General features: G+C 40.2%; 1 long non-coding RNA gene across 1 annotated transcript; it reads right to left on the reverse strand.

Moving 5' to 3' along the window:
• Nucleotides 1-1097: 1097 nt before the first annotated feature.
• LOC144898141 (uncharacterized) lies at nt 1098-21454 on the reverse strand. Its single transcript, XR_013627042.1, has 3 exons — nt 21338-21454; nt 4014-4075; nt 1098-1301 (listed from the first exon to the last, which is right to left on the reverse strand). It is a non-coding gene; the product is annotated as an uncharacterized LOC144898141 (long non-coding RNA).
• Between the last annotated feature and the right edge of the window lie 6137 nt (nt 21455-27591).

Genomic DNA, 27591 nt, shown 5'->3' on the forward strand with positions numbered 1-27591 from the left:
CCTTCCTACTTCCCTTTTATTCACAATCGCTATGTGAGAGGTATGCATGTGTGTGGCTTAACAAATGTCTTTAGTTCAAAACTTTATTTCTCATTTTTGTCTTGTGTTGTAATCTGTGTAGGGGCACGTTATTCGGCCACATTATGACTACAACGTATTTGTTATTCTCCACTAGGTATGCTATTTGTGTTTCACTTTGTAACGCTTTTTTTCACGATCTCTATGTGAGAGGGGGACGTTATTCGGCCACATTGTGACATTGTGCACTTTGCCTGATACATTCCAGAAAGACTGGAATTAAAGTCCTTTGACTGGGAAAACTGCACTCAGAATCTATACTAGAGCAAAGTTGGACAACTGGCGGCCCATGGGCCATACACAGCCCACAAGAGCATCTGATCTGGCCCTCCATGCAATCCTGAAAACAAACTAGCTCCTGAGGAAACCACAAATGCTCGTAATTTACTGTATAATTACATCAAATAGTGAAATAGTGTAGGCTATAGGTTTTAGTATACAAATGAGGCAAACTTTATCTATTCCCATATTCTGTACACAAACAAACGTGAAGTTTTCCTCCCACATTCCAAAAACATGCATGGTAACTGGAGCAACTGGGGGTTGAGTATCTTGCCCAAAGATACTTCGATATGAGGATGGAACCTCCAACCTTCAAGGTGGGAGACTACCACTCTATTAATTGAGTATACTGGGATAGGCTCCAGCATACCCCTGCAACCCTAATGAGGACAAGCACCATAGAAAATGCATGGATAGATACGTATGTAACAACATAAGTAGAAAATAAATGATAATGATGCAGTTCCACTATTGTGGTCTGGATGCATGAATGTGCGGCGTCGCGAATAAATATTTGTCATTGCGATAGTTAACAACGTGTGTCTTCAGGTTGAGACTGTGTGTCTGCAGATAGGAGTGTAAACACACACGTCTGAAGGTTAAAGCTGCGGCGGATGCGTCACAGCTCGGGTAAAGACAGTAGCGTGACTCAGATAGCAGCCTTCACGCTGGCCTCAAACCACAACTTTTTGAGTACTTTTCGGCGTATCTTTTTTATACTCTGATAAGTTCAATGAATTGCTGATTGACCTCGGTAGCACTGATTTAAAATTATTAGAGGATGATAGGACGGTGCGGCATTATACTTCACCTCCTTGTTGGGCATTTTGTAGTGTTTGTTGGTCCCCCGCCTGCCTTTATCTGGTGGCATCATCATCGCAGTCATATCAACGAGAGACGAGCTTCATTCTTTGCATGCCGCTCGTCTTGTGTATGAGCGTCTGCAAACACAAACATGCTGATATTAAGATTGCAGATAGCGACAGTATTTTATCATCATCCGCATCTTCGGTCAAAGTGACATAAAGTGTCATGAGACTTCATTTTAACATTCTGATTTCACTTTCCACACATACGCACACACACCTGGCCCTGGGGGCTGAGAGGCATTGGTGGTGGAGGGGTGGTAAGCAAATGCAGCCATTGTTACGGGTCGCCTATCACAAGTTATCACGTCCAAGAGATGTGGCACAGTCACTGGGTTCACTTGCTTAATCATGTGTGTTCGGAATGTGTGTGTGGCTTATTTAATTTGTGTGGCTTATTTAAATCTAATGACATCCTATTCAAATGCTGTTGATTATTTTTTTCCCCTCTAAAACTAGTAATTTTTGTCCACCTTTTTTTCATCATTTCACACTTTGTTCAACAGTCCATGAATGCACCATAATTATGTGTTCTGACACCGTACACCGTGACTCCGATTCCATCTGTTCATTGATTATCTTACATTGTCATTCACTATTGACGAGGAGTACCTCCACACAGTATACTTTAAATGTGTTTAAAACATGTGTGAGGCATATGGGGGCTTTAAACCTGGGTCGTGTCGCAAGTCAACAACGGCAGTTGAAGAGAGAAGGGGAGGGTTCTGGAGGTGAATCTAATGTAATAATTACAACATTTTTATTGAAAATTTTGATCCATTCATTCATTAATTTTCTACTGCTTATCCTCAAGAGGGGTGCTGGAGCCTATCCCAGCTGTCTTCGGGCGAGAGGTTGAGTACACCCTGGACTGGTGGCCAGCCAGTCACAGGGCACATATAGACAAACAACCATTCACACTCACATTCATACCTATGGACAATTTGGAGTCGCCAATTAACCTAGCATGTTTTTGGAATGTGGGAGGAAACCGGAGTACCCGGAGAAAACCCACACGGGGGAGAACATGCAAACTCCACACAGAGATGGCCGAGGGTGAAATTGAACTCTGGTTTCCAAGCTGTGAGGCCTGCACGCTAACCACTTGCCCACCGTCCGGCCTAATTTTGTTCCAATATCAGCAAAAAAATTATTTTGGCCTGCATCAAAAATAGAGCTGGTTATTGGTGGTTAATCGATTTTACTCAGTTAATCAACAACTACTTTTTAAAATTTAAATATGTAAATATCCTCTGATTTCAGTCTCTCAAGTGTGAATATTTTTTAATTTCCCGAGTCATGCATGAAAGCAGAACTATTATCTTTGTGTTTTAGCCAAAACAAGATATTCACACATATCAGCTTTGACTTTGGAAAACAGTGATGGGCATTTTTCCCTCTTTTCTGATAACTGTAGGTGTTAGCGTCACATTAATTTGGTCCATCTGACCCATTCATCCATAATTTCAAACAACAAGCTTCAGATAAATCGACTAGGAAAACGATCATGATTGTATTTTTGTGTACATTCATTGTTTTACTGAAACTATTTGACAAAGAGGCAGCTTATTTGTTTCTTACTCCTGAATAAAAGGGCGGAATCCAATTAATCGATTAATCAAAAAATAATCAACTGATTAATCAGTTATTACAATAATCGTTATTCTCAGATTTAAGCACTATGATACAAGCAATCCATTCTATCCAGCAGCGCCCAGATGGAACCCACGTAATCACAATGACAACGTGTGCTAACATGCTAACAAAGTAGCATTTATCGTGTTTGATGAGCAATGAGCGACATGGGGTTGCTGACTATTTCTCTCAGTTTGACTAATGTCACTCCGTCAAGCCGATCGGTACTCAAGGCTGCTACCATGGGATCGTATCAGGACACCGCAACATACAATAATAATAAATGTATGTATGTATGTATGTAAGCAAACCTTCCACTTTAATCTATACCACTCCTAAACTGCCACTTGACACAGCAGCAAAATCATTATCCTCTTCCGTCAAATCAAATCCCCACTCGGATTGCCTAACAGATGCACATAATTAGATCTGTGACATTATCTGCCAGGGTCAGAGGTCAACCCCACGGCACCCTAGGGCAACGGCAGAAAATCAGCACTACACAAAAACAAATCAGTTTCTTACAAGAAGGGAAAGACAAGTGGACATTGGTGTGGCCGCTATCAAAGGGACGCCACGACAGCAGAAAACAGGAAGCAATAAGAAGCTGTAAAGCCCGATTGGGGAGCGTGACTCACGTTAGTGAAACGCACACATTCACGCCCACGCCGGAATTTCTGTTACAAGTCTGTTTGTTTTTCTGGAATTGCTTGGATATTTGTGTGATTTGTTTATAGTAAAAATATGCCACATTGCATTGTAGTCAACAGTCCATAGTCAAGCACCGTATCAGTACAGTTAGCATAAGCTCTGGTTAGCATGTTTTTCAGTTAAGGTAAAACATTTACACAGTATTGCCTCGGTTTGTGTGCATTTTACGGTACTCTACTGTGCTTTTTGTCGTGTTGATAATAAGCTGTGTGAATCTAACTGTGTTCTTAATGTATTTTTTAATCACATCCTTTGTTTGTTAGCATCCTATTAGCTAGCTAAACAAAATGGCAACCAGAACTGGAAGCTAAGTCATCAGCGGTTGACTCTCAGAAATTCATTCATTCTTTAATTTTGTACCGCTTTTGTGAACACAAAACACAATTTTAAGTTGTAAAAGGCATATAAAGGACCAATGAAAAAGATACTACACACTTTTACCTTCATTGAAGATGTCCCGGTTCCCAAAGACACAATGTGGCAGAAAGATCAACCACCACCACCTGCAGAAAGGTGTTTTGTGTTAACATTTTGGCGTAGATTAATTGGATTTATACGATTTCCTATAGGAAAAATAGATTTGGTTAGCATTCATTTTAGATATAGTTGGACCTTATGGAACTGATTCATGATGCTAACCAAGGTTCCGCTGTATTTGGATTATTCCAGGCCATTCATTCTTTTTAGGGCATTGCTTTTCAATGCTTTAATCTCCACATTCATCAGTGCTATTAATATTTTACCTTTACTTAACCCCAACGCTCTTCCATGTCGGAATTACGCGCCCCTCGCTACTGCCATTTAATCACTCCAACCGCACACTCATCCTCTAATCGCCATTATTGAGAGTGGAGAGTAGAAAAAAAAACAATTGTTTAGTTTATTAGTCAACAGATGCTTGTTTCTGTTTTTAACGCCCCTCATTCTCATTTCCATAATTCATCCCCTGACTTATTAAGAAGATAATCCCCTTGTTATACTGTCGCCACTGTGGAATTCACCAGGGAACTGTGTGTGTGTGTGTAAGAGGGTGGGGTCACATTAAGAGATATGAACTCCTTACCCCTTTCCTCGCTCCTCCTCCTCCTTCCTCCGCCCTCATCCTTCCCTGCGTCAGCTGCTTGTGAATGCTAATGATTAATTGCTTATTGGCTAGGACCGGCTTTGATTGGCATGTGCGCGGAGTGGACTTGACGAGCCGCCAAAGCTGTCAGACAGGATGCACAGCAACACACACACACACACATAAATAGCGGCTGATAGTAAATAGTCTGGTGGATCAGAACCCTGTGAACCCTTCACAAGCAGTGCTACCACATTATACAATATTAACATAAACACAAATTGCTACTGTACTGTTAGGAAAAAGTTTTTTCTTTGCTTTTTAACCTTCAGGCAAGGGCGTGGTTGCCAGTTCAGCTTGGTAATTTTCATATATTATAGATTTTCTATTTACCTTTATGATTATGACCTCACAGAGCAGCTCTCTGTGTCAAATGTATGTTCTATATACCTATATATATATATATATATATATATATATATATACATATTTAATTCTGTCATGCACAAAATGCACACAACATATTTATATAATATGCACGCACATATACGTATATATACATAAACATGTAAAAATGAGGCTAGCATACAGTAAGTCTGTCCAAACATTAAGATCTCAACATAATGCAGTCACTATTCTGTCCTTTCGCATACATACTGTATATAACCAAACACCATTCCCACATACACATGTGGCAAATACGTATATGTCTGTCAATTCACGTACACACATCATGCTAACCCCTGTCGGTCCGTTCACATACGCGAGGCAAGCATACGCGTGTCCATTCTCAAACATGTCTGTCTGTCCTTTAACATGTAAATATAATGCAATCGTTCTGTCTATTCACACACTCATAGAACGTTTGTCCACTCATACACTGTACAAACACGTACAGACAAAACTCCATTCACATTTAAACACCCCATGAAATTCATTAGCATTAGCATTAATCCCCAGTCTGTGTGAACGCACACATTTTTTATTTTTTTATTTTTTGCCTGTGCAGCCATGCGTGCACCCGCGCTGACTGACACTGTTCTGTCAATCACGGCAGCACGCCGCTGTGGCTGCGAACTCCGTTTTAATCATCGTTAGAGGCAGCGGCGACGGCGACGCTCATCACAGAACGCCGCCTGCCCATCGCATTGCGTGCGGCTCTACAGTATAACTGACTGATTGCATGCATAAACATGAATGAAGGGACAATCAAGAGAAGATGCTTCGCCTTGCAAACTCAATTTGCCTCTCGCCATCCATTTTTTTTTTTTGCGTGAAGTGATCTGAATAATCCATTTTTATGCTGGTTTTTAGCCTTATTAATACAAGCCCTCTCTTTAAGCTAGCAAGCAGGTGAGAAGCAGTGATGCGAGAAGCATTAAATCAGTTTATTTAGTTGCAGCCAACAGCTCAGCCTAATACCTGTTTCATAGGAGAGACCTGAATGACAGGGTCATGTACAGTATTAATCCTCGTTTGACCCCAATAAGGGTCATCTGCCGCTCGGGCTCATTACCGTTCACAACGTCTGCAGCTGTAGTTTCACACAACGTTGTGTATTGCATGCTTGGATTTTTAATATAAATTGTTTATCCGAGCTGTGGAAGGCCCCTTTTCCTGTTTTCCGCCGAGATAAATGATAGCAATTTCCTTCATTGAATCACTTGCGCCGCATTTTCTCCGAGCAGAAATTGGAAAAACACTCTTTAGCGCATAGAAAATGGAAAGTTATGCGCTCACACATACATGGCAGAGGCGGGGTGTCAGATTTTGATCAATAGTTCTGGGAGCCATGTTGCATTTCCTCTGAAGCACTGACCACATCGTATTTGCCGCTGCGGACTGAGTAATTGGTGCACGCCATCATGATAGCCACCATAATGATAACAGCAGCCATGTTTGTGTGAGTAGAAATGGTCCTCTGGGATATACCTTCCAGGTTGTGCAGCACAGTCAAACCTGAATTTTTGACACACATCTTTTATTTGAATCTGACGTTAATGGCTGATACTTTTATGGAACACACACAAACACGCACTCATACACACATTGGCTTTAATCCACATTTCTTGGCTTTTGCCGGGAATAAACAAAGCAAGTGAAGTATTTACGCAAACAAAGACTGCTTGTGATTAATATTTGCACATTTGCAAATGCTTCTGTGCAAATAACTGGACTTGACTAGTTTGTTGGTTTTCAGGATTACCACAAAGCTGTTTTTCTGGAGTACTGGAGCACACATCTTGTGCTGGAAGATACAGCCATCCCAAGGAGAGCGGAATTCCTAAGAGTTGACAGAGCATGCATAACTATGGGTATCAATATGACGTGAAAAGAAGTTTCGGTAGCGTTTAAAATCATCAAAATAGGGCAAGATACTGTAACGATTACATGTTATCATCATTGCCCGTGTTTATGCATTGTTAAAGTTTTTTTTAGATTGCTTCATAGTTGAAATAGGTGTATCCCAATAACAGCACTGTAAGCTAGCTGAAATTAACTTGATTTCTTGTGTTATAATGCACAGAAAAGGGAAAGAATTATGTGTTCATGTTTCACATAAGGATTGGGAATGATGGACAAAATTCCAAATAATAAAGTTGCCCTTTAACCTTATACTTACCTACTTACTAGTTTTATTTTTTACATTTTAATTAACATTTTATCTATTTTTTCTTGCTTTATTTATTTTATTTATTTTATTTATTTTATTTATTTTTATTTCTTTTATTGTTCCCACTTGAATGCTTATGGTAGATGAGTGGTTATGCATTTCAATAGATTAATACATTATTATTATTATATTATTATTATTATATAGCTATATTTATTATATTTTTTCATGTAATATTGTATAATATTACATATAATATAATATATAATATAATATTGTATAATGTATAATAATATTGTATATATTATATACAATACACATATAATTTTCAAGATTGTATTTTCTCAGAGTGTCGTCATTGATAATCAACAGATATCAAAGGTAATTTTTTTAAATGTTGTATTTTTATTGTATTATATTTTATGGATATTATATAATATATGTATATTATATTATATATTTTTTAAATTTCTCTCTCTTTCTCTCTCTTTCTCTTCTCTTTTAAAGGATCTCCCTCCATAAATCAAAGATGGCGGTTTACTACTCAAGTGGTTTTAAATGAAAGGATCTTGTGCACATTCTCCCTTGGCCCCTCCCCCTTCTGTTGTGTGCATCAACTAGCAACGTATTCTGTCGAGAGGACGCCAAATTCCATCCGGTGCCAACAGCGGCGGTCACATCTAAATATACACCACCTCCATTTACCCCCCCCCCCCCCCTCCAATTTGATTGCACGTGCCAGAATGTCCTCTTGTGTGCCGGGGTGCTACTCCGCCTTTCCAGTGGGTCACTCTTTTTCACAAGTGTGTGCCAGCTTCTATTTTCTGCCCTTTGGGAGGTTCGCCGCATTGGTGTGGGTGTAAGACTCACTAGGAAAGGAAGATGGGAAATAAGGAGACAGGTGAGGCGAGGAGAGGAGAAGCTGCAGGATGAGGGAGCAGGGAAGGGAGGGGCTGAGCGTGTGTCCTCAAACACCCTCCGAGGAAGAGGAGGCAGTGGAGATGAGGATGAGCAGTGCGGCGTGGTTGTGGAGGAACGAGGTTAGTAAACCATTTGGAATTGGATAACAGCCTCCCCGCGTCGCCACAGTTTCACATGGCGACGGCTCAGTGAGTGAAAATAGCAGATTAACCGACATATAGGCGGGGTGGGGTGGGGGTGGGAGGCCATTTTAATCTAGCGTGTGCAAATCCAACACATATGACGGATTTGACTGCATGACGCGTGCTTCCAAATGAGGAAATCCTTGATTATTAGGTGCAATAGATTGCAGCCAATCAGAAAAAAAGGGAGAGGGGGGGGGGTGCTAAAAAATGTCTGCAGCGGGAGCCGCAGTGTCACCCTGCCTCTCTTTGTTGATTTTGGGAACAATTTGTCCTCACAGGAAAATGTCACGCTACCCTGTCAGCTCTGACTCCCGCCCTCCTCTTCCTCCGCTTCCTCTCACTTCACATCCTATCATGTCCTCTTCTTTTTTGCATCCATGGTACACACTGTTCAACACTAAACACTGGCTATAAAACACACACACACACACGCCCTGCTTCTCAACCTGACTATTTCAACTATTGGTGCTGCCTGGAGCCCATTTTTCGCCTGCAGCTGTTTTTTTTATTGGCCCTCTGCATATACAAAAATATTATAATGAGATATATTATTAGATATGACACTCATGTGCTTTGCCACCAAGCTGTCAGTAGCTTATTAGCATATATGATCTACATTAAAGTGGTTTTCGCATCTTTAATGCACAAAAACCACACAAAAAAACCCTCTACCTGGCTATATTTACACATTTTTACAAAACAAGGTATTTACACGTCTTTTGTGTGAGAGGCAAAAGGAGGTGATGATGCAACTCTCCAATAATGCATTTCACTTTTAAGCTATTAAAATGTATCAGAAGTGCAAGAAGTGGAAGAATCATTCATTTCATGACAGGAAGGAGGAAGTGAGAGTGCGTGGAGGAGTGAGGTTACGCATTGCAGGGAAATTTTAACGCATGCACACACACAAGCACACACAAGCGAGCACACGTACACACATAGTTCACTTCCAAATGTGAAAATAGTAAATAGCTCATGGTGTTATAGATGTAAAAATAAAATATTTTGATATAAAATAACCCATTTTTGTGTTATTTATGTTGGTATACATATGAGCTGTCACAAAAGTGAAAATGTATCTTCACAAAAAGCTGTTTTTCTCCCGTTTTTTAGTTGGGAACTGATACTTTCCTGAAACATACCTATGTTTTACTGCTGATTAATAAAGAACAGAATCTAATCTTTATTTAGATCCGCATTTACACACAATCATCTATGTGCCTTGAAAGATCAGACAAAATCATCTAAAATGGCCGGTAATGAAGGGGTTGTATTTTGAAAAGTTAATAATCATCATTATTGTCATAGTCATTATATTGATCCATTGTTTAGGATTTCACTGAACAGATTTGTGGGCTACACGGTGGACGAGTGGTTAGCACGCAGATCTCACAGCTAGGAGACCGGAGTTCAATTCCACCCTTGGCCATCTCTGTGCAGAGTTTGCATGTTCTTCCCGTATTACTCCGACATTCCAAAAACATGCTAGGTTAATTGGCGCCTCCAAATTGTCCATAGGTATGAATGTGAGTGTGAATAGTTGTTTGTCTATATGTGCCCTGTGATTGGCTGGCCACCAGTCAAGGGTGTACCCCACCTCTCACCCAAAAGTCAGCTGGGGTAGGCTCCAGCACCCTTGTGAGGATAAGCGGTAGAAAATGAATGAATGAATGAACAAATTTGAACCAAAACGATGGACTCATAAAGTATGGAATCTACTGTGATGACATCTTCCAGGTGAATAAACCTATTGGTCAATTTGAAATGTGGAGGCGGAATCTCTTTTCTTATTGGCTGATAAACACCCGAATGACACATTACTTATTCAGAAAAGTACCAAATAATATTGCATACAATTCACTAAAAAAATGAAGCGGTTACCCTTCAAACCCTGCTTCTTTTGCTCCACTTGACCACCTGTGGTTCTCCATCCCCATGGCACCCCCACCACACACACACACACACACACACACTTCACCTATTACTGCCATTGCACTCATGTCTTATGACTTGGCTTGTGGCTCAACAAGGCCAGAATCCATAAGCACACACACACACACACACACACACCACACTGAAATAAACCTCCCACGGGTCACACTCGGGCCACTCAGGCACGTGAATGTCAGCGCAAATTTGACACATTCGCACCAACACACACACACACACACAAGCACACATATATACATAGACATATAAACACACACTCGTACACGCTTGGCTTTCCACGCCATTCATGGCAGCACTACTCTGTCAGACCTCTATTTATAGTGATGACTAAGCTTTGCAGCACTGTATCTTTTCTGCATCCCAACGATGATGGCTTCTATAGTGCTAACACACACACACACACAAACACACACACGTGCGCAACGTAACGGTGAAGAGTTCATGTGGCCAAGGGCAAAGTCCTTCAACCTTGATGTGAACCTTACTGTAAGTGCAGCAATGAATTATATATCAGTGAGTTTTCAGGATTATTCTACATGTATATTACATTTTGGTGCAAATCTGGATAAAGGTGCAGATACAGCATGCCGCTTTGTTTTGTTTGTCTCCAAAAATTGCTTTTATTCCTCGTAAGCCAGCACCAACACACTTGCTATCCGCCATATAGCTTTATGCAGATCAAACAGCAATGCATTTAGATCTCTAAGTTTACTCGCAACAACATCAAATATGAGCTTGCAACCAACCCGGTCAAGTCATATGTCTATTTAAAGGCCTTGACGAACACGTTTTTTAAGTCACTATATCAAATGTGACGGCAAGAGAACACAAAAACAAAATATAGGTTTTGTATTTTTTAACGCTGTGTTTCTATGAGTTAATCCGACACCGAACTGGTTGTTTAATTTTGGCAAGTAACAACAAATAGTCTGAAGGCTGGACATTTTAGAGGTTGGCAACCAACTGCCTAGTTTTTGCTGGTTATTGGCTTCATGGGGGTAATTACTCAGGTCAAAGTTCACGCCCAACAAGGTCAAAAATCAGCTTGCAACAAACCCTGTCAAGTCATACATCCATTTAAAGCCCTTGACAAATGCTTTCCATATCTGTCATCATTTCATATAGTTCATATACCAAATGTGATGACACAAGGACTCAAAAAGGTTTTTATTTTTTACCAGTTTGTAACACCGAGTTAAGCCCCCACTGAATTGGTTGTTTAATTGTGGAGAGTAATGATAACTAGTCTGAAATCTTGACATTCAGGAGGTTGCTGGTGACTTCACAAGGGAATAAGGTCAAAGTTCACTCTCAACAAGGTGAAAAATCAGTGTGCAACAAACCGGGTCAAGTCATACGTCCATTTAAAGCCCTTGACGAATGCTTTCCATATCTGTCATCATTTTGAGCAATACTGCATGTCATATGTCACACAAGCCACGCAAAAACAACATATATTTTTCAAGTCTAAAAACAACAGGAAACACTTTGGCAGCAGTACTTATGCCTATCATTCCTAGTTCAGCTAAGGTATCCTTCATAAAATCCACTTGCAGACACACACACACATACACTTACTTCCTGGTCACATGCTCAAAACTTGCTTTCATAATGGTTTAACTGCTAACTATGGCAGGAATGCAAGCGTGTGCGTGGGCCCGCATTAGCGCCACGCTCATCATGTGAGCAGGCTTACAAATAAGCGACACACCGTCACCCACACATGCACGTGCAAAGAGAGGACGATTTAAGGGGGTAGGGGGGGGCCTTCGGTGGATTAAGCATTGTTTCGCAAAGCAGCGGGGAGTTAAGGCAATACATACAGAGTATTAGGAATGTAAATGTCGCTGCTGTTGGACATACCAAACCCTACCCAACATGATACGAGATGTTCTCACATCGTGTTCATACCATGCAATCATACAACACATGACGATTGAAGCCTCTTAGTGTCGGTGTCTTCCTTGTGTGAACTTGTCCTATTTAGGAAAATTGTTGTTACTGTGACTTTTCCGGAAGTGACTTTCTTCAGAAATTTGAATGATGAGAATGCAAATTCTCATCTACAGCCTTGGATTAGACAAATTCAGAGTTTAATTTTGCAATTTCTCTCAAAAACGACATTTGGGGAAATCGCACAGGCAAAAAAATCATACGTCCGTTTGTGACCTAGGCTTTAGTGTGACTGCTAAATAACCCTCCATGGGGCCAAAGAAATTTGATAAGGAAGGTGAGAAACACTGTTGAATTCATTCATTCATTCATTCATTTTCTACCGCTAGTCCTCACAAGGGTCACGCGGGGGTGCTGGAGCCTATCCCAGCTGTCTTCGGGCGAGAGGCGGGGTACACCCTGGACCGGTCGCCAGCCACTGTTTTGGTTCAAATCTCTTCATACATTCATTTTCTACCGTTTAGCCTCACAAGGGTGCTGGAGCCTACCCCAGCTAACTAGCTAACTTTTGGCCGAGAGACGGGGGTACACCCTGGACTGGTGGCCAGCCAATCACAGGGCACATATAGACAAACAACCATTCACACTCACATTCATACCTATGGACAATTTGGAGTCGCCAATTAACCTAGCATGTTTTTGGAATGTGGGAGGAAACCGGAGTACCCGCAGAAAACCCATGCATACACGAGGAGAACATGCAAACTCCACACAGAGATGGCCGAGGGTGGGATTGAACTCGGGTCTCCTAGCTGTGAGGTCTGTGCACTAACCACTCATCCGCCGTGCAGCCCGTTTAATTAAAAAAAGACAAATATGTTTGTCTACGGCTCTCACTGTAGTTTGCTGGAGCCCCAAAGCTTTATAAATGGCTTCATCACATTTTTTTCCCCACAGGGGCATTGTGAAAACATATTCTGATTATTGTCAAAATACCTGGCAACACAAGAGAGTAGCTAGATAATTTGTGACTCACTTCTGTGAGGGACTATAAATCAATGGTGGAACATTGTACACTATGTTCAGTACTGTGTTCTTGTAAGTCAGCTATTGCGGGAATCCCCGCAGATAACCTTTGCTGTTCAGCTGAAACGAATGGCTGGTGAATTCATGTGAACTGTGCACACCGCCAAGAGTCATCCCGCCAAGAGTCATCCCTTGTTCATTCAGTTAAGCGCCGCATGTATATCAGACACGTTCAAACAGCAAAGTCAAGAATTTGAATGATGCTGGACTGTTTGAGCTGGTTCGTTCCGTCCGGGGGGGGGGGGGGGGGGGGGGGCTTGAGAGAGCAGGGGCATGAGAGAGCAGGGGCGCATCTTTGTCACCCTGCCAAAAACAACTGTAACATCAGCCGGCGTCCTGTCAAAAAGTGGCCACTGAGTGTAGCAAAGATGGTGAGTGTGTGCGTGCATCTGTGTGTGTGTGATACCACTTGAACCAGAACAGACTGTACCATCTTAGGTGACATATTGAATTGCAAGCACTAGGAGCATTGACCCCTTTGCAGTTAACAGTGAACCCCACCCCACCCCCCTTGTGCACTTAGTAGCACATTTTTGCTGATGTTTTCTTACCTTTGCTCTCTCACTGTGACTCAGCGATTGGAATGCTCCCATTGGATGCATGTTTATGAGTGTGTATGTGTGTGTAGACCCCTGAGTGTGTGTGTTATCTTTAGCCACCTCACGCCAAACATTGACCTTTCTAAAGGTCTCACCGTCCAGTTGTCCAAATGAAGACACGCACGCTGCATGACTGACCTATTGAGGCGTGTTTTACACTGGCAGCCTATTCCTAATAAAGTCTTCAATTCATAACCATCCAACACGGTGATAAAGGGTCAAAACTGGGGATTAGCAAATAGCAAATGCTATTACAGAAGAACCTTGGTTAGCATACAACCTGGTTAGCATTCTGGAACGGATTAATTGGATTTATGTTATTTTTTTATGGGAAAAACATTCAACTCGAGCAGTGGTCCCAAACCTTTATGGAACCACGGACCAGCTCTGGTTCCCACAAACCTTTTATTTATTTTGTGGAGTATAAAACTAAGACAACAAGAAATGAAAAACACAAAATGAATACAGTATTTGTTGTTTTTCAGAGAGAAGATTATAACGTCGCTTTTTGATGTGTGTCAGAACAGGCTAGCATGAATTTATTTGAGGTTGTGGACAAATAATAACATCATCAAACTTTATCTTAATGCTTTTCACAAAGTATTAGCATTTGGGAGCAAATACAAGATGAAAGAAAAACAGTATAGTCTGTCTGTGCAGCAATGGAGGTTGGATGGTGCACTCAAGGACCGTTAAACAAAGTTGGATAACTCGGCGCTTACAAGAAACAAGATAAAAATATAAAAACTGCAAAGTGAAAGTCAACTGAAAGTTTCTTGGTTATAGTATGTTTTGGTTATAGTCGAACTTCATGATGTTAACCAAGGTTCCATTGTAATTGGTATTCAAATGTTGGTTCGCTACTGTATATTTGTTTAGATTTTACCTACATTTTGGATTCCATGTTATTTGATTGCAGGAGTTCAGTTCAGACGAAGATACCGAAGGAATTACGGATTTTTATTAGATGTGAGCTATAGTGATAAAAAATATGAAGTACTACATTATTACTGAAATACTTCACCAGGTGTGAATATTAGGTTCACTTTTTGAAAGTGCGACTGAAATAAATGGACTTGTCAAAGACATTCTAACAAGTGTTTGAGCTGTTTTTTATTGCCCCGCAGCACATTCTAAAAATATAATTTAACAAGAAAACACCAAAATACAATATATAAATACAATATATTATATAATATTAACTGAAAAAAATGTCATCCTAGTGAAAAAGCCATAATATTATGAGGAAAATTTTGCTGTAAAGTTTAAATATTAAAGATGTAAAAAAAAAGCTGTAATATGATTATTATGAAAATAAAGTCAATATAAAAAAGAAAATTGAAATTGTTAGAAATTAAAAAAATAATAATATTAAATAATAAATAAATTGCAGAAATGGAAAAAAACAGTTGTAAATTTACAAGAATAAAGTCAAAATATTGAGAGAAAAACTTGTATTCTAGCAAGAAAAAAGTGGCAATTTTTACGAGAATTAACTCATAATATTGTGAGGAAAATACTGTCATTTTATTGCCATATAGTTGAATATAAATGAAAAAAAAAATTTTTTTTAGAGCCAAAATATTTGTTGACCTATACCACAAAGCTGAAATACAGCTTTTTCTTAAAATATATACAATATATAACTTTGCTTTACAAAATACCAAAGTGGCCCTTGCACCGTTTCATTTTCCAATGTGTGGTCCTGGCTGGAAGCAGTTTGGACACCCCTGATCTCATTTACTGAGATGTTTGAGCATTTTTTTTATTTGCTTGTAAAAACCTGCTAAAAAAACACGTAACAGGAAGCAATTGTTTAAACAACCGACAAAGCTCGAGTTTAATAACCGTGTAACTAGAATTATTGACATGCATAGTCTTAATAGATCCTGTGCTTTGCTCTACTAATTCTATTCAAAGATAGTGTATGACACAAGAGCACATAGAGGATCTTTGAATATGAAGAAATCAAGTGGTGTCCCGCTACTAGTTTGTCCTTAACATACATGTGGTTAAACATATGACGGGGGAACATGGCAGCCTGTCAGGTCAAAGTGATAACTGCTACCTCGGAATGCAAACGATGTCGTCCTGCTCTTTTGGCTGTCGCTTCCTTGACCGCTCAGCAGTTATGTGTCGTGCACAGCTGAGCCTTTTTTTGGCACCGAAAAAAGGCAGGGGGGGGTTGCCTCTTAACCCCCACTATGAGATCAATTGGAGTGTTTTTTGTCGGTCACCCAAGAATAGCCCTTTATGATGTTTCTACCGTAAATAGGGCATTAGGAAAAGGCATCAGCAGCCTGGAAGACTGGAAAGGTCACCAGGAAAATAAATATGACTGGGATTAATCACTTAACTGCATGCCAATATGACAAATTTCTTTTGGGGGGGGGTCATGTTGCATGCGATGAAGCAATGAAGGCAAATACAAAATGAAGCTGTAACAGTTGTGAGTTGTCAAATGGATAACTGAGCCAGGGCCTCTCTCTCTGGTCCAAAGGTCAACCCCCTCACCCCCAAGGACCTCGCTCGTGTTTTTAAAAGAGAGTCAAATGGCTTTTGCTCCATTTTATGAAAGAAGCTCACTTGTTGCACGGTGGAAAAAGATGATGCAAACATATCGAAACAAAACAAAACCAGATGGAAATCATGTATGGAAGTATTTTGCATTAAGGGAAATAAATCAACCGTTACCCTGAAGTCGTTACATATTTAAAAGGTGGCGTTTCGTGACAAAACACCAACTGACGATAACGTGTTACTCACTTTACGAAGCGAGAAATACTATGAGGGTATGTTAAAGTTCTTTGAAAGAATTCATCTCTATTTTACCACCCTGGGCTTATTTCCTCCGCTTGTGTTTGTCTCAGCACACCATCTCTCATCATTAGTGCAACTGCATGAGGGGCCATTAGAGAGAAATTGACCCTGCAAGCAGGCTCCTGCTGCTGCGGCAGCAAGCTACAGTATAAAGGAAGGGTGCTTGATGGTTGACCAGTATGCTTGAGAGCGCATTGGCCCACTTTCAGCCATTTATCAATACTCCACTTGACCCCCCGAGCACTGCTCTCACACACACGCACACATTTATGTCATTATAAGCTGGCAGCTCACAAATACACCAAAATGGTGATTGCAATCCTTTGCACCTGCCAGCTGAAAGTTTTCAACTGCATGTTTACATGCACATGGGTCAATGTCGTGCATATCACTCTTTAAGGCCGCTATTGTTTCTTATGAGACATATTTTTGTTACATTTTTTTTTTGTTACACAACTTCACATTTCCGTGATTCAGCATTGTTATATTGTGTCTTTTCCAGAAGTGACTTTCTTAAACAGCTACTTTATTTATAAGCCATTAGTGAGTGAGATAGCCACTATCCACAAATGGCAAAAACATGGAACAGTGGTGAACCTTCCCAGAAGTGGGCGGCCAACAAAAATGACCCCAAGAGAGTAGCGACGTCTCATCTAAGAAGTCACAAAAGACCCCACAACAACATCCAAAGTTAAGTCAGTGTTCATCACTTCACAATAAGAAAGACACAGGGCAACAATTTTGCCAGAAAACACCTTAATGATTCTCAAGACCTTTGGGAAAATACTGTGGTCTTACAAGACAAAGTTGAACTTTTTGGAAGGTGTGTCCCAAGTAACGCCACATTTCAGAAAAAGAACATCATTGTAACATCAACAGTAAAATATGGTGGTGGTAGTGTGATGGTCTGGGGCTGTTTTGTGACTTTGGGGCAGATTTGCTGTCTACCTAATTATGCATTTCTGGCCTTGTGCGACTTATACTCCGGAGCGACTTATGTATGTTTTTTTTCTACCTAATTATGCATTTCTGGCCTTGTGCAACTTATACTCCGGAGCGACTTATGTATGTTTTTTTTCTACCTAATTATGCATTTCTGGCCTTGTGCAACTTATACTCCAGAGCGACTTATGTATGTTTTTTTCTACCTAATTATTCATTTCTGGCCTTGTGCGACTTATACTCCGAGCGACTTATGTATGTTTGTTTTCTACCTAATTATGCATTTCTGACCCTGTGCAACTTATACTGCGGGGCGACTTATGTATGTTTTTTTCTACCTAAATACTCTGTGGTCTGACAAGACGAGAGTTGAACTTTTTGGAAGGTGTGTCCCAAGTAACGGCACATTTCAGAAAAAGAACGTCATTATAACATCAACAGTAAAATATGGTGGTGGTAGTGCGATGGTCTCGGGCTGTTTTTTGACTTCGGGACATGGAAGATTTGCTACAAATGCGATCTCAAGTTGAAACCAACTTGGGTTCTGCAGCAGCAGGTCAATGTTCCAAAACACACCGGCAAGTCCACCTCTGAGGAAACACAACAGGAAGTCTTTGGAGTGGCCTGACCTGAATCTTATTGAGATGATGTGGCATGCCCTTATGGAAAAGCCTCCACTGTGGCTGAATGACAACAATTCTGCAAAGAAGAGTGGGGCAGAATTCCTCCACAGCGCTGGAAGAGACTCATTGCAAGTTATCACAAACGCTTGAATGCAGTTGTTGCTACTTAGGGTGGCCCAACCAGTTACGAGATTTTTTTTCTCCCTTAATAATAGATGAAATTCCACCCTCGGCCAACTCTGTGTGGAGTTTGCATGTTCTCCCCATGCATGCGTGGGTTTTCTCCGGTTTCCTCCCACATTCCAAAAACATGCTAGGTTAATTGGCGACTCCAAATTGTCCATAGGTATGAATGTGAGTGTGAATGGTTGTTTGTCTATTTGTGCCCTGTGATTGGCTGGCCACCAGTCCAGGATGTACCCTGCCTTTCGCCTGAAGACGGCTGGGATAGGCTCCAGCATCCCCCGCAACCCTCGTGAGGATAAGCGGTAGAAAATGAATGAATGGATGAATAATAGATGATTGTTTGATTGTTTGGCCAACACTTCCTCACTCCACTGTGCTGTATATTCCTACAAGTAAATCACACACATCATTTGTGTGTGATTCCCCCCCCCCCCCTCCTGTATAACAGGCTGCTATGAACAAGGCTGTTTATAGAGGGTTGTACTAAGTGTGTGCTCATTCCTAATCCTTGTGGTATTTTGACCAACACATGTCACAGACTTGCTTGCCTGTGATTAAGACACTTAAGTGGCTCTTTTAATCTGTAAATAAATTGCATAATATGTCTCGGTACAGCATGGATACAAACACAAACCAAGCTTTACTCCGCATGTAGCTGTTAGATAATGCATACCTTCACATTCAAACATGAATAGCTGCAGTTCAATTTGGAGTGAGAGAGAGAGGCGCTATGAGGTTGAAGTGATGGATGCCACCTAAAGATGGTGATGAATGTACTGTGTATGTAAACTAAGCACTGCATCACTCAGCAGCATGACTCTGTGTCATTAATGCTGTCAATAACAAACACATTTGTTCCTGTTGGCAGGTGCATAGTCCAGTGGTGACTCCTTCCTAGCTTGAACTTTGCCACGTTTTGTTTGTCATATGCTTGTTTTTATTGCCGGAGGTGAGAGGGGATGTTAAGCGGAGTCCTCGTATTACCCAACACTATATGTGTATGTGTATGTGTGTGTGTGTGTGCGTTTATGAGCACAAGAAAGAGGAAGGTGTGGATTATTTTATGGGCCCTGCAGACACGTGACTGGGTGATTCCAGTTATTTCAAGGTTGTTGTGACAGAAGAGAAAGGACACACTTACGCATGTCTGGAATAAGTGCATGAATATTCATGTTTTAGGCATAGATAGTGCTTTTTTTTTTTTCCTTGAAAGCATCATGTGTGCATGTGTTTTTCTGTGTGTACGTGGTTGTCAGGGGGTACAAAGATCAGCCTCAAGAAGCGGTGAGAGAGAGCTCTCTGGGGGACTTTTCCTTGACAGACTCGCTACTTGTTCTTGCTCTTGAGCATGTGCGTGTCTCAAAGCATCTGTTTCAAACCACAGCCATGCCTCAAAGTGCACTGTGATGCACAGCTGTGTTGGTTTTTCATAAAAAGCCACAAATGTATCATTTTCTTCAAATCAGGGGGACATTAAAAGATGCAGCACATGTAAATAATGGTGTTTTACAGATATACAACTGCCTATTTGCAGTATCCCCTGCAGAGTGCTATTCTTTAGTAGTAGTAGGTCCTCTTGTCAAGGAGAAGATCTTTTGGCTAGAAATAAAATCTTAAAAATAGGCTCCTTTCATATAGAAAATCTTTGATTGGCATTTTGCAATAGGTGAATAATAGGTGAATAGCTGAATAACCATTGTGTTAGCATATCTTACACCTATTCAGCCTGTTCTCTATTCTTTTATTGTTAGAACTTGCCTTCCAAGAGGACGTAATGTCTGTTTTGGTCAAGTAGTTTGGAAAATAAATTTCCCGCAAAAAAATGCGACTTATGTATGTTTTTTTTCTACCTAATTATACATTTCTGGCCTTGTGCGACTTATACTCCGGAGTGACGTATGTACGTATGTTTTTTTCTACCTGATTATGCATTTCTGACCCTGTGCGACTTATACGCCAGAGCGACTTATGTATGTTTTTTTTTCTAACTAATGATGCATTTCTGGCCTTGTGCGACTTATACTCCGGAGTGACGTATGTATGTTTTTTTCTACCTGATTATGCATTTCTGACCCTGTGCGACTTATACGCCAGAGCGACTTATGTATGTTTTTTTTTCTAACTAATGATGCATTTCTGGCCTTGTGCGACTTATACTCAGAAGCGACTTATGTATGTTTTTTTTCTGCCCAATTATGCATTTCTGGCCTTGTGCGACTTATACTCCGGAGTGACTTATGTATGTTTTTTTTCTACCCAATTGTGCATTTCTGGCCTTGTGCAACTTATACTCCGGAGCGACTTATGTATGTTTTTTTCTACCTAATTATGCATTTCTGGCCTTGTGCGACTTATACTCCGGAGTGACGTATGTATGTTTTTTTCTACCTGATTATGCATTTCTGACCCTGTGCGACTTATACTCCGGAGCGACTTATGTATGTTTTTTTTCTACCTAATTATGCATTTATGGCCTTGTGCGAGTTATACTCTGGAGCGACTTATGTATGTCTTTTTTTCTACCTAATTATGCTTTCTGTCCTTATTCCAGGAAATTCGGTATATCTTTGCATGTAGAACAGGGGTCTAATTTGCAGCCCGCAGGACCATATTTGGCCCCATACTTGACAACAAAGATTAGTGCAGCCTGCCACAGAGTGAAATGTGCAAGGGGGGTCACTGGACAGAACATGACACAATTGGAGTGTCAACACAAAAATGACACCACAACATGTAACAGTAAACTACTATGCTAAATAATCACCAACTATGCTAACTAGCAGATACAGCTCATATAATACATCGGGAAGACAATAACAACACATCACAATGAGCAAAGGTCAAAGAAGAGCAAACAGAAAGTAAAATAGACTCTGAACTTACCGGTCAATGAGAAGCAGCTGTGTGTAAGGAAGGAAGCTGATTGGTCAGATTGAAGGGGAAAGACATGGGCAGAGAGGGATCTCATTGGCTACAGAGAAGAGGCCGGTGCCTCCTCACCTGGTGGAAGGAATAATGAGTCACAATAAGTCTTGAATGTCAACAGAAAGCTTTCATTAAAACACGTTTTCCATCAGCTAAACTCTGTCATCTAGAAGTCACATGTCTTTATTTATAAAAGCACACCAGCAGCTGACATTGGCCGCTATACAACATTTATTTATAACCACCTCTACTCGAGATCAAGTGACGTTGTGCAGGGTTTATATGTTCTGAGTGCATGAATTTGACACAGCAGCCACTGCCAGACCCCCTTCAGGATCATCACGTGTGAAATGAATCAAACCGTGGACTCACGCTCACACGAGCAGCACCTGCCACAGCGGCGGCCATGATGTTTACATTAGAATGAATGGATGTACAATGACTAATGTTCTATGTACACACCCTGCGAGATGTGTACTCTAGGTTTTAGTAAAGGTCTCACACTGACGACTGTTGCATCAATTACATAAAGTGATATTCCCATCACTCAGAATGAGCAAAGTAGCAATTTGTTCTGCAAAACCTGACAGTTAGAATTAAATTCAGTACTCTGATGAGGCCGCCGACGAGGTCTTCATTTTGATTTTCTTCAGACATTCACTTGCTGGTGTGTTTTGGTTTCAGTTTGAGATGACCGCACATTCTCCTGTTGGGATTTTTTGGTAGACAGCAGAATTCATGGTTCCGTTTATTGCAGCAGGTCTTGCAGCAAAACTGCCCCAGACCATCACACTACCACCACCATATTTTACTGTTGTTCATTTGATTTTTACGCCAGATGTAAGACACACGCCTTCCAAAAAGTTCAACTTTTGTCTCATCAGACCAAAGAAATCATTTTTCCCAAAGGTCTTGGGGATCATCAAGGTATTTTTTGGCAAAAATGAGATGAGCCTTAATTGTTATTATGGGGTCTTTTGTGACCTTTTTAATGAGTCGTTGTTGTGCTCTTGGGGTAATTTTGGCCTACCACTTCTGGGAAGGTTCACAGCTGTTTTAACCATTTGTGGATAGTTGCTCTCACTGTGGTTTGTTGGAGTCCCAAAACTTTAAAAATGACTTTATAACCTTTTCCAGACTGATAGAACTCAATTAATCTCAGTGAATTTATGTTTTAACAGTTTTTCTCCATTAATAATAAACATTCATTCATTCATTCATTTTCTACTGCTTATCCTCACGAGGGTCATGGGAGGTGCTGGAGCCTATCCCAGCTGTATTCGGGCGAGAGGCGGGGTACACCCTGGACTGGTGGCCAGCCAATCACAGGGCACATATAGACAAACAACCATTCACACTCACATTCATACCTATGGACAATTTGGAGTCGCCAATTAACCTAGCATGTTTTTGGAATGTGGGAGGAAACCGGTGTACCCGGAGAAAACCCACGCATGCACCGGGAGAACATGAGATGGCCGAGGGTGGGATTGAACTCGGGTCTCCCAGCTGTGGGGTCTGTGCGCAAACCACTTGACCGCCGTGCAGCCCATTAATAAACAGTTTCATTTAAAAACTGCATTTTGAGTTCAGTTGTGTTGTCATTGACTAATATTTACATTTCTTTGATGATCTGAAACATTTAAGTGTGACAAACATGCATAAGAATGACTCATTAAATTATCAAAGTAAGTAGGAGGGATATTCTCAAAATAGCTCGGGATTGCTATGATGTGCTGTGAAATATTAGTCACCTATGGCAATAGTAATGGTTTAGTTTATTTTGAACATACTTAAACACAGTTACAGTGAAGTACATTACATATTTACACATATTCATGATATCTAAAAATGAATATAGAAAGTACAGGACATTATATAAGCACGCAACTCCTGGGAATTGTTCTGCTTGGATTAATATGGTTCTGTTCACGTTCCAGCAGGAAGTTGGAGAGTTTCGCTGATGTTTGCATCGAGAGAGCAAAAGTCAGGAAGCTGCAGAGGTCATGTGACAGTTTAACACACACACACCACCTTGTAATGTCATCCTGTTTTTGCCAGACGAGGACACGATGTCAAGGAGGTACTTAACGAAGTCAATATTTCCTTCATGTGCTTATATTCCTTTTTGGTTGCGCAACTTCAATATTTCAAAACTTGTCAATGGAGACCAAAATAAAAACCAAAAGAGTTTCACGGTCAACAGGCAAGAAGAAAAAAAAAAGCTTGAATGGTTCATCTTTAGCAGCGTGCGTCAATAATTTATTTGAGGAAAAAAAGTGAATGGAACTCGGCCTTGATGTTTGCTCATCAGCTTTTCAACTTATAAAACTTTTTTTTTTCCGCATTCCTCTCTCATCTTTTCACTCTCACTGGAAGCTTTAGAAACAGCGGATGCTTCCAAAGTAGAATAAGTCTTTCTTTGTTTTCTTATGTGTTCTTTAGAGAGCTTTGCTACAGTGTACACGTTTTTACATCATTTAAAGCCCCACCGTGTCTGATAGCTGGCTTGATTTAAAGATGTGTAGCAAAGCCTGACAGGCGGATTTTAAAACCAATTGTTGACTCTTGCTCTGGTGGCCCTTTTGTTTTGATCAGAAAAGAAAATCAGATGGAAACAAATATGCTCACTCTTAGCTTCAACCACCTTGGCTACCTTCTGTTAGGTGTACACAATCATAGAAGGGAACAAAAAGCATCGCAGCACTGCTTTGGATACTAGACATTCATCTTAGTTTTCTCAGCCGTCTTGAGTCCGGTGTTCCCGGACATGTAAGACATCTAAGACATGGAAGACATGGAAGACATGGAAGAAAATCCCCGAAAAGTTTGAGGAAGAAGGGAACAAAAACATCACAGAGCGCTACTTAGGATACCAGATTTTCATTGTAGTTATCTTAGCCATTCCCAAAAATCACTACTATTATTGTTTTAACATGTAAGAAAACCCCTAAAAGTTTGAAAATGAAGGGAACAATAACATAACCAAGCGCTACTTAGGATACCAGATTTTCATCATAGTTATCTTATCTCAGCCATCTTGAGTCCCGTGTTCCCAAATATCACTACTATTATTGCTTTCCCATGTAAGAAAATCCCCTAAAAGTTTGAAGATGAAGGGAACAAAAACTTCCCAGAGCACTACTTGGGATACCAGATTTTTAACTTAATTATCTCAACCATCTTGAATCTTGTGTTCCCAAAAACACAGCCATTATTGCTATAATGTGTAAGAAAAACCCTTAAAAGTTTGAAGAAGATAGGAACAAAAACATTGCAGAGCACTACTTAGGATACCACATTTTCATTGTAGTTATCTTAGCCATTCCCAAAAATCACTACTATTATTGCTTGAACATGTAAGAAAAACCCCTAAAAGTTTGAAGAAGGAGGGAACAAAGACATCAAAGATCGCACCTTAGGATACAAGATTTTCATCATAGTTATTTCAGCCATCTTGAATCCCGTGTTCCCAAAAAACACTGATATTATTGCTTTAACATGTAAGAAAAACCCCTAAAAATTTGAAGAACATGGGAACAAAAACTTCCCAGAGCACTACTTAGGATACCAGATTTCATCTTAGTTATCTCAACCATCTTGAATCCCGTGTTCCCAAAAAACACTACTATTATTGCTTTAACATGTAAGAAAACCCCTAAAAGTCTGAAGAAGAAGGGAACAAAAACATCACAGATCGCGTGTTAGGACACCAGATTTTCATTATCATATTGCTTTAACACAGAGGTAGGGAACCTATGGCTCGGGAGCCAGGTAGGGCTCTTTTGATGACTGTATCTGGCTCTCAAGTATTTCTTACCACAATAAAAATGTATTTTTGCTAACATTTTAAAGTAAACCATCACAGAAATGACTGTTAAAAATAATATTCAAAATCAACAACTTTCTTATGCATTTTAATTCGTCCATCTATATTCTGCTGCAATACGGCCAACCATATCTATCTTTCCTGATGATATTTTCCAGGTCAAACACCAAAACTTGATTATTACTGAGTAATGCTGTAGTCTACCTCGGTCATTGAGATGTCAAAAAAACATGTAAATGTAAACTTTCCTCCTTTAGTCAAATAGCTAAAGCTGCAGAACCAAGCCTTCTGACGAAGATGGCCAAAAGAATGAAATACGTCTACGGAGTACGGTGCAAAACTATGCAGCAGCAGAAATTGTATTAATGGCAACAAGTATTTGATTTATTATTAGACACTGTGCTGCTCACGAAAATGTGCTGGCCACACCCCATTGGCGTGGGGTAGTGTGCCTGGTCTACGTAATTAGAGCCCATTTTATCTAAAACTGTTGGTCTTACATAAAAATGCACACATTTTATTGCATTCAATGTTTAAAAAATGTATATGGCTCTCACAGATACACATTTTAAAATATCTGGCCTTCATGGCTCTCTTCGCCAAAAAGGTTCCCGACCCCTGCTTTAACATGTAAGAAAAGCCCCTAAAAGTCTGAAGAGGAAGGGAACAACAACATAACCAAGCGCTACTTAGGATACCAGATTTTCATCTTAATTATCTCTGCCATCTTGAGTTCGGTGTTCCAAAGAAACATGACTATTATTGCTTTAACATGTAAGAAAAACCCCTAAAAGTTTGAAGAAGATGGGAACAAAAACTTCCCAGAGCGCTACTTAGGATACCAGATTTTCATTGCAGGCTTTTTGAATCCGGTGTTCCCAAAAAACACTATAGTTATTGCTTTAACATGTAAGAAAATACCCTAAAAGTTTGAAGAAGGGAACAACAACAAAACCGAGTGCTACTTAGGATACCAGATTTTCATCTTAATTATCTCAACCATCTTGAATCTGTGTTCCCAAAAATCACTATTATTACTGCTTTAATGTAAGAAAATCCCCTAAAGGTTTGAAGACGAAGGGCTGAATGATGCGTTGACAAGGTAAACAATGCTGGCAGTGCTGGCATTCACGTCACTTCTTTCACAAGTGAGCAGGTAGGCGTGCACGGTGCATGCCTCACATGCTTTTTGTCTGCACTCATCAAGGCGAGAGAAACAACAGCGGCTCCAAAGTGTTAATTAGTTTGTAGAAAAGAGTACACAATAGCAGCGATGCTCCTCCGTGGGAACAACACGACCTTTTCCGTACAAAAACCCGACATGTGTAAATAAAGCAGACTGTTCAAAAACGTTCTAAAGTTCTCCTGTGTTTGTTTGCTTTCAACTGTTGTCTTTTCCACAGTTTTCCGGAATAAGGACACATTCAGGTAAACACTCGGTCAGGATTGGGAACAGATAAGCCTTTACCAGAGCTTGAATAATGGTTTTGTTAACCTATTAATAGACATTCATTCAAAGTCTATTTATACATTAGCAATGGAACAAACAGACGCACACTTGCGGCGAGATCACTGATTGGATCACCGGTGCAGACAAAGTCCCACTGGGTCGCTATGGTAACCAGAGCCAAAATAAAGCAGCCGTCAAGACACACACATAGTAACCCCTCTGGTCTTGGCACCTCGAAGCAGACACAGAAGGAGCTCTACATGCAGGTTTATACTACATACAGTATACAGTACTGTACAGTACAATATGGAGTTCAGTAATACATACTACTTGTTTTTGTGTCATACATGATGCAGATTTTCCACGCGCTGTCACGTTAAGAAACACACACAAAAAAGAAAACAACTGTCTGGCATCACCACCGCCTTGACAAGCTTGTGATGGTCAGGGCAGGTCGGCTTTGTTTTCACTATCAGCTATGATTGGTGATTGGTGGAGACACTGTTTTTTATTCTGTTGAATGACAGCGTCTGGACAAATTTTTTACTTGAATAAATTAATATTCCAATAAGGTACACAACAATACAGTAATTACTCAGGAATTAATGCATGTTTTTCTTACATTTTTTTAATTAATACAAATAATTAGTGTTTTTTTCAGAAATGTGATTTTAAAAAAGTGATACGAATATTTATGTAAATAAATGGAGCAGACAAAAGGTTTTTTAAAAATAAAAAACAAGCCAACTTATATGGACATAATATGTACAAATTATAACAATCACAGTATATGTATAAATGTAATATATTTACATAAAAACATGATTTATTTACAAAAAAATACATTGAATAGGTGGATATGGTATAAGTAATATATTCACGAGGGTCACGGGGGTGCTGGAGCCTATCCCAGCTGTCTTTGGCCAAGAGGCG

Source organism: Doryrhamphus excisus, linkage group LG2, assembly GCF_037039965.1.
Source record: "Doryrhamphus excisus strain RoL-2023G ecotype Guam linkage group LG2, RoL_Dexc_Guam_v1.1, whole genome shotgun sequence".
NCBI classification, from domain to species: Eukaryota; Metazoa; Chordata; class Actinopteri; order Syngnathiformes; family Syngnathidae; genus Doryrhamphus; species Doryrhamphus excisus.